Source organism: Cervus canadensis, chromosome 13, assembly GCF_019320065.1.
Source record: "Cervus canadensis isolate Bull #8, Minnesota chromosome 13, ASM1932006v1, whole genome shotgun sequence".
Classification (NCBI taxonomy): Eukaryota; Metazoa; Chordata; class Mammalia; order Artiodactyla; family Cervidae; genus Cervus; species Cervus canadensis.
In genome coordinates this window covers 65,683,425-65,702,977 of record NC_057398.1, presented here as the reverse complement: position 1 = coordinate 65,702,977, position 19,553 = coordinate 65,683,425, and the positions used below count along the sequence as shown (strand labels likewise).

Here is a 19,553-nt window from a genome sequence, read left to right as displayed (position 1 = left end):
CTGCCCGTGGGCTTTTATGTGTGAGAAATGTGTCTGTGTTTGTGTGATCTCTGATATATCTTGCTTGTATATGTGTATATGTATGTATTGGGCTGATCAAAAAGTTTGTTCAGGCTTTTCCATAAGGTGTTGTATGTGCACACACATACATACACGCACATATATAATCTCACTTATGCTACTGCTATTTTAGATCTCTGTTACCCATAAATAAATCTAATTCTAACTCATATGCAAAGGTTTATCATATAGTACCCTGAGCATTTCCTTTGTGTTTTTAAGGGCAGATAAGCATTTAAATATTATTTTAAGCATTTTTGGATTTGTTATAGGATGTCGAGATTATAGCCTGTACTCTGCTTTCTTGGAACAGAAGTCCTTTTGCTCATTTGTACATTTTTTCTTATTATAGTGTTAGTCTCTCAGTTGCATCCAACTCTATGTGACCCCACGGACTGTAGCCCACCAGGCTCCTCTGTCCATGGGATTCTCCAGGCAAGAATGCTGGAGTGGTTGCCATGCCCTCCTCCAGGGGACCTTCCCGACCCTGGGTCAAACCCAGGTCTCCTGCATTGCAGGTGGATTCTTTACCATTTGAGCCCCTAGGGAACTCTATATTTATTAAGAAAATTATTTTTTGTTTATCATATGTTACTAATATTTCTGTTTGTCTTTTGCATGTTTTCTTTTTGTTTAAATCTTTTTTCCTTCTTTACAGCTGTGTTATTATTTAAGTAGTTATCTTTATCAGTTTCTTCCTCCTTATGACTTTGGGCTTTTATGTCATTCTTCAAAGGGCCTTTCTACTCCAAGATGATAAAAAATGTCTGTTCATATTTTCCTGATACATTTATGGTTTTATTTAAAAATTAAAAATCATAAACTCACTTGGAATTTATTTTTATATAAAGGACAATACAGAGTTACACTTTTCTTCTGCCAGATGACTAGCCAGTTATCCCTATGTTATTTTTTAACAAATCTAATTTTCGAAGTCTTGGGATTTCCAAGACTTTATATGGAAATAGCAAAATAGAAGTTTGATGTTTATGTACTAAAGCCCCACAATATCTTTTCAGATGAACTCTTTAGACAATATATTATGTTTTACAAAACAGCTAACATAAATAACCAGGGAAAAAAGAAGGAAGAATAGTTGACTTTCTGGGGAAATTTTGGAAACCTTTTGCAGCTGTTTTAAAACATGTCTAAATTCTTTGACAATTCCCCTTGTAAAGGTGAAGGCGTTTCATGATTATTATCAGAACTTAGTGATTCACTTCCTATGAAGAAAATGTGGTCAAATAGATAAAAGACATTAGTTTCCTTCTTGCTATCTCCCAGGTTTCTCATGGCTAGCTGCCATGTCAACCAAACACTTAAGTAGCCCTGTGGAGAGGTCCATGTTTGAGGAGCTGAGGCATCCTGCCAATAACCAAAAAGGATTTTTCCAAGAGCCATCTGAGTGAACCATCTTGAAAGGAGATTCTCCAGCCCAGTCAAGGCTTCAGATCAGTACAGCCCCAGTGAGCATCCTGACAGCCTGAGATTTCCTCTGTTGAAATGATCAGCTAAGCTCCATTCAAATTCCTGATTACAGAAACAAAGGGATAATAAATGTTTCTAGGGATTTCCCTAGTGGCCCAGTGGTTAAGACTGCACTTCCACTGCAGGGGGCATGGGTTTGACACCTGGTTAGGGAACTATGATCCTTTATGCCACACAGCACAGGCAAAAATACATATTTCTTGTTTCGAAAGCAGCTATGTTTTAACGTGACTTACTACAAGCATCTGATAACAAAACACTTTGAGGAAAGAGTAAAATACGAGTTTGTGTGTGATAGGAAAATTTGTTTTTATTTCTTTTAGTAAAGAAGTTGGGAGAAGACGTTCTAAGTGAAGTAGGTGGCATGTGTGAAGTAAAAGAAAAGTTACTATGTGTTCAGGAATAATCTGACTTCCCAGGTGGCACTAGTAGTAAAGAATCCACCTGCCAGTGCTGGAGACGCAAGAGATGTGACTTCGATCCCTGGGTGGAAAAGTTCCCCTTGAGTAGGGAATGGCCACCCCCTCCAGTATTCTTGCCTGGAAAACTCCATGAACAGAGGAGCCTGGTGGGCTACAGCCCATGGGGCCACAAAGAGTCAGACACAACTGAGCAACTGAGCGTGACCACACACACACAAATAAGTTATAATGAGACTCGAGAATACTGCACAGAGTGAGGAGGAGCAGAATTGAATTTAAAGCTTGTGAAAGGCTTTTTTGCAAAGATAAGGAGCTTAGACTTTGTCTTTTTGGTCATGCAGAAGCAACAGTAGGTCTTAACCTACTGCAATACAATGAGATTTGAGTTGGAGAGCAATAAATCTTATAATATAACCTGATGGGTATAGTCTGAAAATGATATTGTCTTGAGAGGGTTGATGAGTTGGATTTACTTCTCCGATAGTAGAGATACAGGAGAAGTATAGTTTAAGATATTTTTGAAGTTGAATAAGTAGAATTTGAAGCTCAAGAGTTAAATTACACAACGCAATCAAATAGAATTGGTTAAATCTTTCTGACGAATGTTGATACTACATGGCACACTATAGGTATGTATTAATTTGTTTCAGTGAAAGAGTAAAATTCTGGGAGGGTACAGAGTATTATATTTGGACCATACTACTATGTTTTACATTTGTATTAAAGCTCTATGAAGTTATCAATGAGAGATTTTTAGTATACTCCCTCCAGTTCTATTCAGTATTGTGAGACATTCTGTTTCCTGGAATGTGAACACAAGTGAGAAGGTTGGAACACGCTGTTTTTCTCCGAGATGACAAAAGCATGAAGGAGATGCTCAGGAAACATTCGGTTCAGTCTCCACCAGGAACACTGAGACTGTTCTGCTGGGAATTTGTTTGCATTTGTTCTCTCAAGAGTCCACCTTTTAAAAAAATCCTACAGAAAAAGCAGCATGCTTGTCTTCATTTCAGGAGTTCCAAGTGGGGAATGTATGAGGATAGAGCAAGATCCCTGAGGCCCCTGCAGCCTGCACCCCTGCTCCCCAAATCCCACAGGGCCTGAGACTCTAAGGCTTATCAGACACCTGAGGTGAGTGGGGAGCGGATGTGCGCTGGTCTGAAAATCCTCCCTCGGTGACTGTCATGCCTTCTTTCACTCCCTGCTCCTTCCTGAAACATCACTATTCTCGTACACATAGTTAAGCACAACCCTTCTGTACTGGAAGAGGCGTGCAGGCAGATCTTTAGGATTTCATGCTGGGAAAAAGTTGCTGCCCTGGAAAGCATACATCTGAATATATATGTCACAGACTTTCACTGGGCCTCGATTTTAAATAGGTTTATGTTTTGTTAGGAATCCATCAAGATGACGGGCAGGCCCTGGTTTTGGTTGTCCTGGGAGATCTGAGTGTCTCCACTACGGCCACTCCCGCTGCGCTGATGCAGCACAGGGCTGGATGACTCACATTCCGAACATACCGCCTTGGTCAGCTGAGTGAGTCATTTAGTAGTTGCATGTTTGTGCTTATAGACTTACCCCAGTGGTCTTAGATGGCTGAAGTTACGCTAACATTTCACCCTGTTCTGTTGATTGTAGTTGATAAGATTCTGCCTTATCCGCAGGCCTTCTTCGCAGTGAGTGCATATTGCTTTTAAAACGCAAATCTAAGGTATTTTTCACTTAGCAAAGAAAGCTAAGATTTCTGCTACTTGTGACATGTGTCGCCCTAAATGAATAAATGACATTTAGGCCTCTTCAGTATGGCTGACGGAGAAAAAAATAGGTACAATGAGTCAGTTCCCTCATTGCTGTTTCGTTTTGTTTCCTATAGATGCACATTGTCAATATCTCTTATGTTCATGAATTTGAACACTAGTCAGTGATGTGCAGTTATTTTTATTTTTAAGATTCATTCTTCTCTGTCATGTTTTCTCTAAGGCAATGAATGAGAGGTCTCAAGGATATACTTGTCTAACTTAGAGTCTCTGAGTTAGACTAAGCAAAGACTTCGTTTAAATAACAATACTGAAAGCTCACATAGAGATGAGTACCTTTGAAGTAAATGTATTTAAATGCTACGGAATTCAAAGGATTGAGAAAGTGAGAAGGTGCCATGTTAGTCAGGGATGCTGGGCTATGCTTCAGTAGCAGACCAACTCAGAAATCTCAGTGTGTTATTACATGAAAGCCTTCAGTGTGCCTGCCAGGTCTCCAAGGCGGCTTACTTTAAGCAGTGATTCAAGGTCCCATCTTGACCCTGTCATCTCTGCACCAGTTTTCTATTCACAGAGGCGGGTAATGCAAATCTGTGCTGAATCCCTCTGGGATTTTTTTTTTTTTTTTATGACCTCAGCCTGGCAGTGACACTCTTACTTCTCACAATTTTTGGTCAAATCTAATAATATAGCATACCTCTCTCATACACAACGTATATAGCATACCTATCTGTAGCAAGACTAGAATTGTGAAGAAGTGCATGGCTATTAGAATCACGCGTCTGTGTCATGACTGTTATGTCATTGTGACTGAGAGAAAGGCATACAATAATGAAATATTTGTGAGGTCAAAGGCACAGTTTAATTTTATTTTACTTTTGGTTCGAAACTTTTTTTTTTTTTTAAGAAAGTATGCTATAGATATAAAGACACAAGTAATGAGTACCCACCAGTCCTGGTTAAAGGTGATGTTTGTTTCTATGATCTTTACTTTTTCTGAGTTTTCACAACTGCTGGAATCTTTACATCCTTTCGATTTCTAGTTGTCATGCATCCAGGTAATCAGTATTTTAAGAATGACATGTACATCTACACTGTGATACTGTATTTGTGATACTGGATCTAAAACATAGCAGAATACTTATTAGCATTTCCAGACAATGTTATCCTAAAGAGGAAAACATATTTTATCTGGTAATAAGAGCTAACTTTTTCAAAGTCACATGAAATAAGGGGAAGATTGTTGAGGTTGAAAGATTTTTTTGTTCTTTTTCTCCCCACACAGGATCTGCAGTTGACCCTTGAACAGCATGGGTTTGAACTGCTTGGACCCATTTGTATACGGATTTTTTTCAACAGCTATACAGAAATATATGTGTTGAACATCATGTGTAAGACTTGTTCTGAAGTGGACAGCCGACCCTTACACAGATACAGAGTGAGTGATATGTAATGCAAAGATTATTAATGTGTTAATTTCTTACTATTTTATAACTTTTCTTTTGAAGAATTACATTACTGTACAGTAAGCCTTCAAGGTTGCCATGCAAAGCAAAGGGAATGTGGAAGAAACACAATGATTAAGCTCTTTGGCCTGGATATGCTATACAGTCACATTCTATAGACCCAAACTGGTAACACAGCATCACTTAGAAGACAGGGGGCTTGGAAATTAGATCATCACTTCCTGGCAGCAGCTTTATAATGGAGTTGGAGCGTATGACTCTCTGGAGGTCAGCTTGATGTCTCCGTCATACCTCTGTTGACCTGTGTCTTTCCAGACTACCATCTCTAGACTCAAACACACACCCTTCTGGCAAAAGTGGCCATATTATAAGACAAAGAATATTAAACATTCCATTTGTAAGCTAGATAAATAGTTCTTAGAAGTGAAATGTGCCTTGTCAAATTTGATGCTCTGTTAAAATTTATATAAGGCAACTGAAAGGAAAAGGAAAGATTGATTTTATCAGGTAAGCAGAAAAAGAAAATTAAAAAAATTAAAAGTAGCCCTTTCTTTTTATAAAATAATTGAAAGATCAAGAAACTAGGCAGTCAATTAGGGTTATAGGAAATTTGGAAATTTTCCACTTTTCATTTTATTCTATTTAGAATATGCTTAGTTTTAGCCAAGTTATTAGAATTTAAAGCTATATTGCTGGAATATTGGTGGTATTGTTAAATACATCCAGCTGTCTATAAGGAAGGAAAGAAGGACATTAAGTTGTAGGTACCAGATTTGCAACATTTTCTCATGTGAATCTCCAGAGATTAACATACATTCTGTTTCTTGGTCTTTGTGGCTGGCATTTGCCATCATTTAGTAATATGTGAATAATACTTTTTAAGTAACTTTTCTGGGGCAAAGATTTTAGATTTATAGAAAGATTATAGAGATAGAAGAGAGTTCCTGTGTGTTCCTCATCCAGTGTCACCTATTGTTACATCTTACATGATTACAGTGTGTTTGTCAAAACAAAGGAATAGTTAACACTAGTGCAGTGTTATTAACCAAACTACAGACTTTATCTGACTTTTACTAGCTTTCCCACTCATGTCCTTTTGCCATCAGTATCCAGCCCAGGCTAACAGACCTTATTAACTGTTACCTCCTAAGTCTTCTCCAGTCTGTGACGGTTACTTAGCTTCCCCTTGTCATTTGTGACCTTGAGACCAAATTTTAAAGAGTTCTGGTGTGGGATTTTGTAAAGGGTCCCTCATTTTAGGTTTGTCTGATGTTTTCTTATGATTGCCCTGGGTTTTTTGCAAAGAACATGCAGGGTGATGATTGGGCTTCCCACATGCTGCTAGTGGGAAAGAATCCACCTGCCAGTGTAGGAGATGCAAGAGACCCAGGTTTGATCTCTGGGCTTGGAAGATCCCATAGAGAAGGGAATGGCAACCCACTTCAGTATTCTTGCCTGCAGAATCCCGTGGATAGATGAGCCTGGTGGGCTTCGGTTTATGGGATCTCAAAGAGTCGGACATGACTGAGCGACTAACACACGCACATAAAATGTGCAATTTAAATGTAAATAGTAATCATAATGTACATCTGTGCAGGGCTGGAGCCTTGTCATTGTGTCTCTGGACGACTTACTTTCAGCTCTTTGGGAAGCTTCTGTGGCCATGAATCTTCTTCATGACCTTGAGTGTGTACCCACCTCCACCTGTTTAGGTGTTACTGTATATTTAAGTTGATACACATGTGTCACTTCAGCATTCCTTTAAAGGGGATTAAAAGGTGACCCTTTTGAACAGTGTCTGTGAATTGATGTCAGTAAAGTGAAACCTGTATGCAGGTCAGGAAGCAACAGTTAGAACTGGACATGGAACAATAGACTGGTTCCAAATAGGAAAATGAGTACGTCAAGCCTGTATATTGTCACCCTGCTTATTTAACTTATATGCAGAGTACATCATGAAAAATGCTGGGCTGGAGGAAGCACAAGCTGGAATCAAGATTGCTGGGAGGAATAGCAATAACCTCAGATATGCAGATGACACCACCCTTATGGCAGAAAGTGAAGAGGAACTAAAGAGCCTCTTGATGAAGGTGAAAGAGGAGAGTGAAAAAGTTGGCTTAAAGCTCAACATTCAGAAAACTAAGATCATGGCATCCGGGCCCATCACTTCATGGCAAATAGATGGGGAAACAGTGGGAACAGTGCTGCGACTTTATTTTTCTGGGCTCCAAAATCACTGCAGATGGTGATTGCAGCCATGAAATTAAGACACTTACTCCTTGGAACGAAAGTTATGACCAACCTAGACAGCATATTGAAAAGCAGAGACATTACTTTGCCAACAAAAGTCCATCTAGTCAAGGCTATGGTTTTTCTAGTGGTCATGTATGGATGTGAGAGTTGGACTATAAAGAAAGCTGAATGCCGAAGAATGATGCTTCTGAACTGTGGTGTTGGAGCAGACTCTTGAGAGTCCCTTGGACTGCAAGGAGATCCAACCAGTCCATCCTAAAGGAGATTGGTCCTTGGTGTTCATTGGAAGGACTGATTTTGAAGCTGAAACTCCAGTACTTTGGCCACCTGTTGTGAAGAGCTGACTCATTTGAAAAGACTCTGATGCTGGGAAAGATTGAAGGCGGGAGGAGAAGGGGACGACAGAGGATGAGATGGTTGGATGGCATCACCGATGGACATGGGTTTGGGTAGACTCTGGGAGTTGGTGATGGACAGGGAAGCCTGGCATGCTGCGGTTCATGGGGTTGCAAAGAGTCAGACACAACTGAACGACTGAACTGAACTGAACTGAAAGTGAGTGTAGAGGCAGGAACATGTGACAACTAAGTTGGAAGAACTTTGCATTTGCAAGTTCCATTGGTGACACTGAATCGAGACATTTAGACCAGGCCAAGCCTGGTCCTAGGTAGTGAATAGCTACATTCATAGTTATTAATAGCTGTACCCACAGCTATTAATAGCTGCATATTAACAATTGAGCTTTTAGGTCACCCCACATTGGAAAATTCTTTGACATCTCTTGTAGCTCATACTGGGCCTGGTAGTGATGCATGGAGTTATACGGGATCTTGTAACCAGTAGGCAGAGTAGGAAGTGCTTCTGTCTCAAGGTAAGGGAAGGCTTTCTGGCTGGGGAGAGACTTCTGAGAAACTCACACATAAGTTAGTAAATTTCATGCATAGATATTAAAATTAGTGATGCCTTAAAATTTATCCTATCCTTCTACCCAGTGAGAAAATCCTTGAAAAATCACTACTTTCTCTTAATTTTTTTTCCACCTGAGAAAGTTGGTTTATGATTTGTTTATACATTGTGTACAAATTAACATATGATCTTGACAACAGATTCAGAAAGGTATTATTTATAGATAAGGAAAGCATTTCCATTTGACTTTTAATTTAGGAAATTTTATCCTTTTGCTAATGTAAATAATAATTCCTCCTATTAGAGGAAATTTTAAACAATAGCTATTATCTTTTTATTTGGAGATTTTTTTCTTTTATGCGTACGCATGCTTACGGAAGCATGATTCGACTGGGTTTTCAATGATTTATGGCTCAGTACAGAGATGAGATTTTTGTTGCAACTGATGCAGAGACTTTCTTCTTGGAGAATGTGCAGTCCCTGCCATTTGGTGTTGCTGTGAAAACAGGAGACTATGGGTCACCCTTATTTACAGCAGCAGTGATATTGCTCTCTTCTGATCAGAGAGTAGCTTCTCAGAATGTAGGGAAAAGCAAACTGTGCCCAGGGTTAGGCTTAGCTTTGTTTGCCCTGAGTCCCTGTGCTCTGGCCTTCCAGTGTTGCGGCGTTGTATTTGATGGTTACAGTCTCAGTCATTAACCCCACGGCATGTTCACATGCTGTTGCAGCTGAGACACAGTAGCACATACAGCCAGTCTCTTCTTATGAGAGTCCAGGGCTTCCCCTGAGCTTAAGTCACCAGTTTAAACACTGACTCAGCTGGGAAAGAATCCACCTGCAATGCGGGAGACCTGGGTTTGATCCCTGGGTTGGGAAGATCCCCTGGAGAAGGGAAAGGCTACCCACTCCAGTATTCTGACCTGGAAAATTCCATGGACTGCATAGTCCATGGGGTCATGGAGAGTTGGACACAACTGAACACCTTTCACTTTCACTTTAAACACCTGAGCTCTCCATCAAGAACACGTCAGTGATGAGAGATATTATAATAGTGTCAAACATCAAATAAAAAGGAGTAGGGGTCTTAAAGTCTGTGCACATCTGAACAGACCTTTGAGTAGACTTCGAGTTTCATATTCTAAGGGATGTGATGTTAGGTGACTTTAATCCTGCTCTAAACTTTTATCTGTTAATTCACAGTATTAATTTAGATTCTCATTCTGCCCATTCTATTTCCTTAATTACTTTTCTTTAAGAATTCTCTTCTTTTTTTTTTTTTTTTGCTATATTTTATAAAATTTGAATCCCCATGGTCATTAGACTATAGAATAACTAAAACTCTCTTCCATTTTCATTATTGTTCTTAGACGTTATACTTACCATGTCTAATTTAAAATGTGATGAGCAAAAATATCTTTGTATATAACAGACTGAAATATAAAGATGTACTAAAGAGGAGTTCTCAAGGACTGTCTCAGAAATGTGATGTAAGGAAAAAGAGGAAAGGAGACTGTGGACTGGGGGAGCTGCCTCTTCTCAAATAGGATTGCCAAGTATTCAGAGACACAGAAAGGAAGTTGAGAGGTGGCTGGTGGCTTCTGTGTGGGTTGCACAGCTTCTCACAGGGTTGGACGTCAGTGGCATTTTGCTGGAGTGACTCAGAGGAAGTCCTCTGCCTGGTTCCAAGCTCCAGTATGAGCCACATGTGAAAGCAGGCCCCTGGGGAAAGAATGAATGACAGAGATGCTCTCAGTAAGGACCTCAGTGAGGATGGAGATGAGGACAGTGGGAAGGTTTGAAGCTTAAAATGTGAAGCAGCTCTCTTAACATGTGAAGCAGTTTTCAGTGAGGCCCTGTGGACAGATAAACATAGTGGTTTAGGTCCATTGACTGGACAGTCACAGATTATTTAACAGCTCTGACTGCCTACACACTTAATGTTTAATGAACATACCTTGAAATATTTGGGCCAGTTCACGTTCTTAAGTCAAGTTTTTGGTAAGAATTTATCCTGTCTTTTAGGTATTGTTAGCAACTGATGGTGACCACAGCAATAGGGGTCAGTGCAACTAATGATGGAGAACTTAAGACAAAAGTATACAGATCGAGGTTCTTATGACTGATTTTCTTTTAGTGGTAGCTTTTAGAGTTTGTTGGATCTGACTCTTTCCCCACATAGGAAAGTAAAAAATAGCAGCCAGACCCTTGTGGCTTTAACAGTGAAGTATTGTTCCCAGGGGTGAATGAGCAAGTGGAAAACATAAGGAAAAAGTAGAGATGACAGTTTCTTTTAGTGGGGGAATGGAGAAATTGTTAGATTATTTAAAAACCATGGCAAAAATATTGTCACTATTTGTAGTTTATCATATGAGAAAGAATTCTGAGTCTTGAAAACGACTGCTCCTTAAACTTATTCTCCCAATATCCCACTTCCATCCCTTAATATGGAGGCCACTGCCTCCTAAAAACCTGAAGGATCACAAAGCTACATACTGGGATTTAAGATCAAAATGCTGTAGAAACTTGAGAGAGGCCACCAAGTACTCTGGAAGCCTCTCTGTGAAAGGAATTGGCCCATTAGAATGCTTGTAAATAGTGTTTATGCCCAGTGAACTAAGTGGCTTCTTCAAGCCCTTTTCTGAAAATGAAAGGTCCTGACATCATGTTGAGTATGTGGAACAAAAACATTGGGGGCAAAGAATCAAAACAGTTTAAACAGATAACATCTTTGAGACAATCTGATAAAGCTTCTGTTCCAGAATTGCAGAGGGAAGGAAGAATGGAATGGGGTCAACCGTGTCTTCCCGCAGCCCCATAAATCTGTCGACAATTGCCAAACTCTGAAAGCCATGTGAAAAGAGAGACTCGGAGTAAGAAAGATCAGAGGATGTCTTTGTCATTTCTGGGAAGAGCATTGGAAAATCTATTCATCTGAATTCTAGGCAAATGTGGGAAGGAAGGTTTTGTGCCTGTTGATTTAATCTAAACACAGAAAGCCAAAGAAGTCCCTATTAAATATTTGATAAGTTGTCCTTATGTTAGTGTACCCGCACAATTGCAGAACAGATTTCTTTTACCAGCTGTGAAAGTATAATGTATTATAGACAATATATTAGTTTAGAGTTAGCATGACAGAGAATGTTTGGAATATTTGCATGCACCCATGCACATTTTCTATCCTAATGGTTGGCTGAATGATTTGTTTTGGGGCTAATATTCAAGCTAGGCTCAATAAGCTGTCAGAGAAAGATGACAGTGGATTGGATGTGGGATACAAGAGGAAAATAGGCGTTAAGAATGATGTCATGTTTTTGGTTTGAGCAATTGGGAAGATGAAGTTGCCATCAACAGGGATGAGGATTTGTGGAGAGGGAATAGGGTTTGGGGGTGGTGCTCAGTGCTGGCTGTGTGAGTTATTAGAAGCCTTTCAGATATCCAGATGAAGGTGTTGAGTAAGAAGTTGGATATAAAAGTCTGCAAAGAGGCTTGGGAGGGAGGTAGATATTTGGGTGTTGACAGCATGTGAATAGTATTCAAAAGCATCACGAAGGGAGTGAGTGGAGGTAGAGAGATGTTCCGTAGCTAGGAGGTTGGAGAGAAGAGGAGGGATGCATGGAGGAACCTGAGAAAGTTTGACTGCGAAGTAGGAAGAAGTAAAGAGAGTTGGTATCCTGGAACCCAGGGAAAATAAAATATTCCAAGGAGGAGAGTCATCACTTGTGTTGTACCAGCAAGTTAAGTAACATGAGGACCGAGAGATGCCAAGTGAATTGAACTACTGGGTTATTGGTAGTGCTGAGCAGTTTTTAGAGTGGTGGGAATAAAGTTAGTAGGGGAGTTAAGACAGAGTGAGAGGTAAGAGGAAGGAAATCGGGATGGTGCCTAGAGACGAAGTTTCAGGAGTTTGAAGCATTGGGGAGCAAAGAAGTAGGACTGTAGCTGGCAGAAAAAGTTGGAATCAAAATCCTTTGTTTCAGGCAGTGTTGGTGTGTGATGTGAAAGATCCAGAGATCCTGTCCTGTAAGAAAGGAAGAGCTGCTGATGGAGGGGAGAGGAGAAGGCTGAGCCCCGCCCATGGGCAGCTGCGGAAGAGGGGCCCCTGGATCACCTCTGCTGGGGGTGTAGACATTGCTAGGGGGTAGCTGGGGAGAAGCGGGGGCGTGCGGGTGCAGACAGAGGTGCGTGGTTCTGAAACAGGATGCAAGGTCTTCGGCCACGAGCGAGTCTGGGAAGTGACGTTATAAGTGTGGGAGAGAGGGCAGTTCTGAAATAGTATCCAGGAATGTCCGCGGTGATCAGCTCCAGGGGCCCAGTCCAGGAGTGATTAGAACACTCAGGGGATTAATTCTTTTCTATAAACATTTCAGCCTTCCAGATCATCTGAAGGCTTTCAGATGATGAATGCAGTAAGTCTTAAAACAGTTACATTCTTGAGAGACTGAATTCTCTCACCCGTAACTATCACTGCAGGTTTTGTCTGTGCTGTAACTGCGAGTACACGTCACGCATTGCATCAGCAGCATGCTGAAAGGCTGAAGAAAGAATTTAAAATGTATGTAAACTCTCTCTGCTTGGATAGGAACTGAACACTGCAGACTCAGCACTTCCAACACTGACTTCTTGAGTTTGTTCTCCCGACTTCCCCTCCCCTGCGCCACCACACCCATCCAGTTCCTTTCTGAATCTCCTTAATCTCAGTAAATATCACCACCATCCACTTGCTTTCAGCCAAAAGTCTTGTCAATACACATCCCAAATACTTCTCAAGAACAGCGTACTCCCTTTCTTCTCCGCTTTTTTACTGTAACTCAAGCCGCTGTCCCTCCTCGCTTGGATTATTGCAACAACCTGCTAACCTCTCTCCCCACTCTGCGTGTCTCTGCTAACTCCGCAAGGAAGCCAGTGTGACCTGCATCACCCTGTTTGAAGCCCTCCAGGGGTTTTCCACTGTGCCTAGGATAAAATCTGCGTGCTGCCTGTTTGGCCGTGTCTGAGCTTGCTTTCCTGACTAACTTCATCACGTTCCATTCATAACCTGGTTCACTGGGTTTCAGTCATTTGGGCCACCGTTCCTTTCTTTTTAGTGCTTTGCACAAGTTGTGGGCTTTTCTGCTGCCTCAAGGCCTTTGCTATTTATTATTTCCTCTGCCTGAATCCTGATTTCTCAACTCTGTGTGGCTAGTTTCTGCTAATTGCCTTCTAAAAGCTTTTCTTTTTTTATGCTCTGGTACCATCGTCTCAGAGAGGCCTTTCTGACCATTCCACTCACAGTGCCCTCTTCCTGTGTCAGAGGTACCTGCTGTTGAGTTATTCACTTTTCCTTCAGAGCCTGTGACAGATTCTGAGTCTGTCTGGTTTAAAATTTTATTCTGTATCTGCTCCTTCTCCTACTAGAAGTATGCTTGTTGAGGACAGGAATTGTGTCTGTCTCATTCCCTGTTTGTGTAGCTGTGGAACAGTGATGGGCACGTGGGGATCACTCAGGAAAGGACAGGAAGTGCTGATAAAAAATGGAAGCCGGAGCATGGATGCTTTCTTCCCTTGTAAATTTGCTACTTATATGTCAGGAAGCTGTCTTGCTGAGTTGTGTGCAAGTGCTGGATGAGTTAGTTGTACTGCATATTATGGAATAAGGAACATGTGCTCTGGAACCATATTGCCTGAGTGAAAATGACTGTGTAACTTTGGGCAAGTTACTTAACCTCTCTGAGTCACATTTTGCTCACCTGTAGAACAGGGCTAATAATAATAATTATATAGCGCTTTTCTGAGGATTGATCAAGTTATCATTTGCTATTGTTCAGTCATTCAGTTGTGTCCAACTCTTTGCCATCCCATGGACTGCAGCACACCAGCCTTCCCTGTCCTTTACCTTCTCCTGGAGTTCACTCTCAAACTCATGTCCATTGAGTCAGTGATGCTATACAACCATTTCATCCTCTGTCAGCCCCTTCTCCCCTTCTCCTCCTGCCCTCAATCTTTCCCAGCATCAGTCTTTTCCTATGAGTCAATTCTTCACATCAGGTGGCCAAAGTATTGGAGCTTCAGCATCAGTCCTTCCAGTGAATATTCAGGGTTGATTTTCTTTAGCATGAACTGGTTGGATCTCCTTGCTGTCCAAGGGACTCTCAAGAGTCTTCTCCAAAACCACAGTTCGAAAGCATCGATTCTTTGGCTCTCAGCCTTCTTTATGGTCCAGCTCTCACATCCATACATGACTACTGAAAAAATATAACTTTGACTATGTGGATGTTTGTTGGCAAAGTGAGGTCTCTGCTTTTTAATATGCTGTCCACTGTCTGGCATAGTAAGGACTCAGTAAATATTACTTAATGTTTAATTCATACATAACATTCCATTTTCCTATCTATAGAATCAACAAGTGAGAAAAGATAAAAATAATTGAAATAGCTTTTAATGATATTTTGAATATGCCACATGTTGGGAAATGAACTATTTCAAATTATGGTAAAAGTTTCTCTTTGATAAAATCAATATGTTTATGCAGAAAGATTATTGGCTTTCTGGCTGCAGCTTCAAGAGTGGTTCAGTGTAATTTGCTAAGCATTGTGATGGTGTCTGGCAGTGTGCCACAAGTGACCAGTTCTTGAAATTAAACTGATGATTAGGAAAACTGTGTTGAAAATATTATTAAGGCATCCAGTGTGGAAGTTTTCCTGTAAAGATTTTCTTGTGGTGTGATTTTTCTTGCTCAAAGGAGGGTGAGGGTGCTTAGGAATAGCTTATTCCTATAAACTGATGCTGCTTAAACTGTTTGCTCTTTGTGAAGTAATAGCTGCATGTTGCTCCTTAAGTCTTGTTCTGCTATATGTAAGTTTTTGTTTATGCTTTCCTGGGGGAATTGGGACTTGTTTTCTTACGAAAAACATCATTAATAGTTCTCATCAGAATGTGATGGCAAACCTCTATATTAAAGCTTAAAACATCATCTCCAGCTTTCAGCACAAAATTGCTTTCACAGTTCTGGTTCTCAATCTCAAAATAAAGAGAAGAAGCTTTGTCACTGAGATAGCCTCCTACTTAAATTTCATTCTCTTTCTCTTTTGGATAAAGGAATGAGAATGCAAGGAAAAAGACCGAGAACCATTTAAATACAAATCTTGGGGAAAAGGGGTTTTCTATTACAGGTCCACATGATAATTAAGAGTAGACTCAGAAAGCCAATGGCTGCTTTCTGAAAAGGCAAACGTCCTGGTGCCCTGCCCAGTATTCAGAGTCCGGCCTCAGCGCTGCAGCAGAGCAGCCTCAAGTCCCACGGGTACCACAGGGGTCAAGCCAGGCTCTTCTTTGCTGAGTAGGTATTGGAGTAGATTGGGCCAGGAGAAAGGAGGCAGGGAGGAAAAATGACAGCTCTGCAGGGATTTCCAAGCAGTTGAAAATATCCAAAATGCTCTTAACCTTTCTTTCTTAAATTCAGTGGCACCTGATGCTGTTTTATTTCTTTTATTTTGTACACAAAATTTTATTGTACAGAAAATAGCTGTTCACATGGTTATGTAAATCATACAACCATGAGACGAAGCACTATTTCATATATGTGACAACTAAGACCCAGGTTAATTTTGCAAAGATCTAGCTGCTCTGTTTAAACATATTCTTAAGTGGTACAATTAGCAAGTGGTGTAAAGTTCAAATTTTAAGCATAAGCCTTGTAACTTTTTACAGATGTAACTTTTAAACATTGTAACTACAACTAATAGCCCTTAAATAGTTTATGGCATATTTGAAAGAAGTTGAAGTAGAATGTGATGTTAGATAGGTAGGGGATAGAAAGTTATTGAAGATATTCATTGAGCAGCTTTTTTTAGTTCAGGTTCTTTTTTATCAGTTAAATGATTTTGAGAGAACCAATTTGATGCATATGAGTGGATCTCAGAAATCTGAGCCTGTTGAAATTTTGAGAACAGAGAAAAATGAATAATACTAATTTGTTCAAAGAAATACACGTATTTAGGCTAAAACTGAGTCTGTGGATAGACTGGATGCTAAAAGCTGAATCTTCCTCCATTGCTTGAATGTTCTGACTGAAAAAAAAAAAGGTTTTGGGGAATTTCAGAACTTTCTGGTGGAAACAAAGCCACAGTTTTAATATGAATTACAAGGTTTGAGGATCAGTTATGCTCAAGTTTTTGCAGATTATTTCTTGAGTCAACCTTAGAAGTTGTCTGAATTGCCAAGTACCCATGCTTTGAGAGGAGACAGAGTGAATCTTTGAATTCCTAGAATTTTAAAGTTTTGAATAGAGTGTATCAATCTTAGAATATCCTTATGACTTGGAACACATGATTAAATTGTAGACATATGTCCAATGACTTACATACTCTCTTTCATGGAATTTCTAAATCAAGTGAAAGCTAATAATGACTGAGGTAAACCTTGAGTTATAAATGAGATATTCTCTAATAGAACTTATTCTTTTTATACCTCCCAGTCTGCTCCTGGGTCTCAAAATATATTGGTCTGTTAATTTCTTCATTAAACTTGATCAATATAAATAGTATTGGCCTTATAACTGAATACATTTTTATGCATGAATTTAATGAAACTTTTGGAGCCACTTCTGCATTATCTCCAGAAATTGACAATACACAGAAGGCTCCCCTGTCAAATAATTTTTTAATGTATAGCTCTCAACAGAAAAGATTAATTTGACTGCAGGGAAGAACAGAGTTGTTTTTTGTGTTCCAATAAATTTACTTTATAAATTCATTATAATTTGTTAGCAAGCATTATACACTTCTTTGTCTTTAGCAAGCAGTCCATGATGTTCTAATTAAGAAATGCCCCTGATAAACTAGGAGAAATATGGACCTTCACAGAGGTATACCTATGTTTGTGAGTGAAATATGAGTATAATGCTCTGGGTTGGAGGAAACTTGAAGATTCAAGGTGTAACTTGAAGGTGAATTTTGAGTAGCACAAGGACAGCATGAAATTGGAACAAAGCTAGGTCAGGAACCTGAGGAAAGAATCACTCACTTCGGCAGCTGAAGCTGGTGACCAGGGAAAGACACCTCCCTGAAAGAATAGTAAACAGTGCACAACTCAACTTCAAGGTAACAGTGAGCGTGAATGAGTTTGGAGGTGAATTGTTCATTCTACTGCAGCACAGTGGACTAGCACCTTCTGAAATGGGGTTTGTTTCTTAATTAATAAAACTGGTTTTCTGTACTTGAAGACCTTCGTCAATGAATATTGTATTTACTACGGTAAAATAAAATTTCTCTGACTATATTTTGAGCACTTGTTTTTTGTTTAGACTTAAAAATTTTTTGAAGGTAATTCTATATGAATCAGAGGATAAGTTGATCACTCGAGTCTTTTTATACTTTACTCCATTTCCTTGAGCAGTTTATTTAAATGTTATAATCCCACAGTTCATTAAGTGTTCTATATTCACTCGTTCATTCGCTCATTCATTCATTCATATTTCCTGGGCACTCACTGTGTGCCGGAGCCTGTGGCATGTGCTCGAACTGCAATGATAAAGCAGGTAAATTTTAACCTTGCTGTTTAGAACTGCAGTTAAGTTTGGTGTGCTTCTGTTTAATTAACCTGCATCTGAGAAACCCTGAAGATTTCAGGGGATGCTTCAGGGCAACAGGCAGAGGTGAGTGGGATGGGAGGGGAGGGGCCAGAAGTTCCTGGCTCATCTTTTTTCCCCTCACTTCCTCTTTCTCCATTTTACCTTTTGACCTTAAAATATTTCAGTTGCATTAAAGATCCTGATGCTAAGCCAGTTTAAAATTCACAATCCAGTTAGTCTAACTGATCTCAACAAGTTCTCCTTTCCCAGTCGCTTCAAGTTTTCACTTGTTTGCTCAGTAAACATTAGACATCAGGGATTATGCTGAATGTCACAGTGTATTTTAAACCATAGTCATTGCACTATGAAGATTTTAATCCAGTAATATTCTGATTTATTGAACTGTGTTAAGATTAGGGCTACTGAGGTGACCTCCATGGAGTTACGGCTGGTCTGCAGAGCCTGTCCCAACGTTCCTGTGCTCCTGAAGTTCCAGGGCTGGTGGAGGGACAGTCAGGGGCGGTGGTTGATGTGGGCTCAGGAGAGTGTGGATTACGTCTTACCCTGCCCATTGGGTACTTAACCTTTGCTCATAGCACCCCATACTCACACACATGCTGGGGGGTTACTCAGGTTTTGGTCATCCTGAGGAAGAAGAACTTAAAAGAGTTTCTGGGGGTGCGCAGCTCCTTTTGTATTAGTCACAGTTCCTCTCCTTTCCGTGACTAACAGCAGCAGGTCATTGCGTCACAAGTAGCCAGGCCAAGGACTGCAGCACTGAGTTAGCTCACCTGAGGTTTTATTTACTGCTCTTGCTTTCTTAGTAAGTGGCTGTGGAACTGGACTCAGTAGGAACAGAGGTCCTTCCCCTACAGACCGTTAAGCTCTGACACAGAGGGGACTGGAGTCGAGGAACCGGTGATGAGCCTTTCTCTAGTGCTTGATTGGCGGATAGGCACAAGGTTCCTTTATCCTCAGGCAGGTCTGACTTGATTGGTAGGATGACTGGGTCATCTGAATGATTTAATTCAAGGAGATTCTGTTAGAAAGCATCTCTCCCCAAGTACCCTCCTGGTTTTTAGAGTCAGCACTTAAGCTGTTTCACTAATGGGTAAAGCAGTTGGTCTGAAAATACATCTATTAAAAATGGATCCTACAGTCCCCGTGCCCTCCCAAAGTGTAACTCATGTTATTACCATTCATTTGAATCTTGTGGGTATTGTTTAATCCATCAAATTGACTTCAGTTAATTTACAGAGACTTTAATAACTTTGATTGAAAGAAGGGCAGAAACATATTTTCTGAACACCAGGCTCTCTGTATTAAGGACCTAGGATACTGTAAAATCTAGCCTTGTTCTTTTCAGGAGGCTGACATGTGGGATTAGATGTATTAAAACACCCCCAAACCCCAAACTATTTCCTCCACAGTTTTGCCTTTGCCCATTTATAACTTTCACTGTTAAAATTTCCATTTGTAATTTTACTGGAACTGAAAGCTGTTTTGATTGGTGAAAGATGGTAAATGCCTTCTTGTATCTATATTTAGATATGCTTCATATAAATTTTTATATTTGGTTCTGAGCCGTATCTATACCGAAGGAAAAGAAAATAATGGATTAGGTCAGAGAGGTCATTAATTCTCTACATCTACT

At 40.1% G+C, this 19,553-nt stretch overlaps 1 long non-coding RNA gene across 1 annotated transcript in view; it reads left to right on the top strand.

Annotated features, from left to right (window-relative positions):
• The first annotated feature begins 3,378 nt into the window (after positions 1-3,378).
• Positions 3,379-19,553, top strand: part of LOC122452187 — a 116,812-nt gene continuing 100,637 nt past the window's right edge. Inside the window, exons 1-2 of the long non-coding RNA XR_006272619.1 lie at positions 3,379-3,506; positions 5,013-5,165. This is a non-coding gene — a long non-coding RNA (uncharacterized LOC122452187). The remainder of the gene's footprint in view (positions 3,507-5,012; positions 5,166-19,553) is intronic.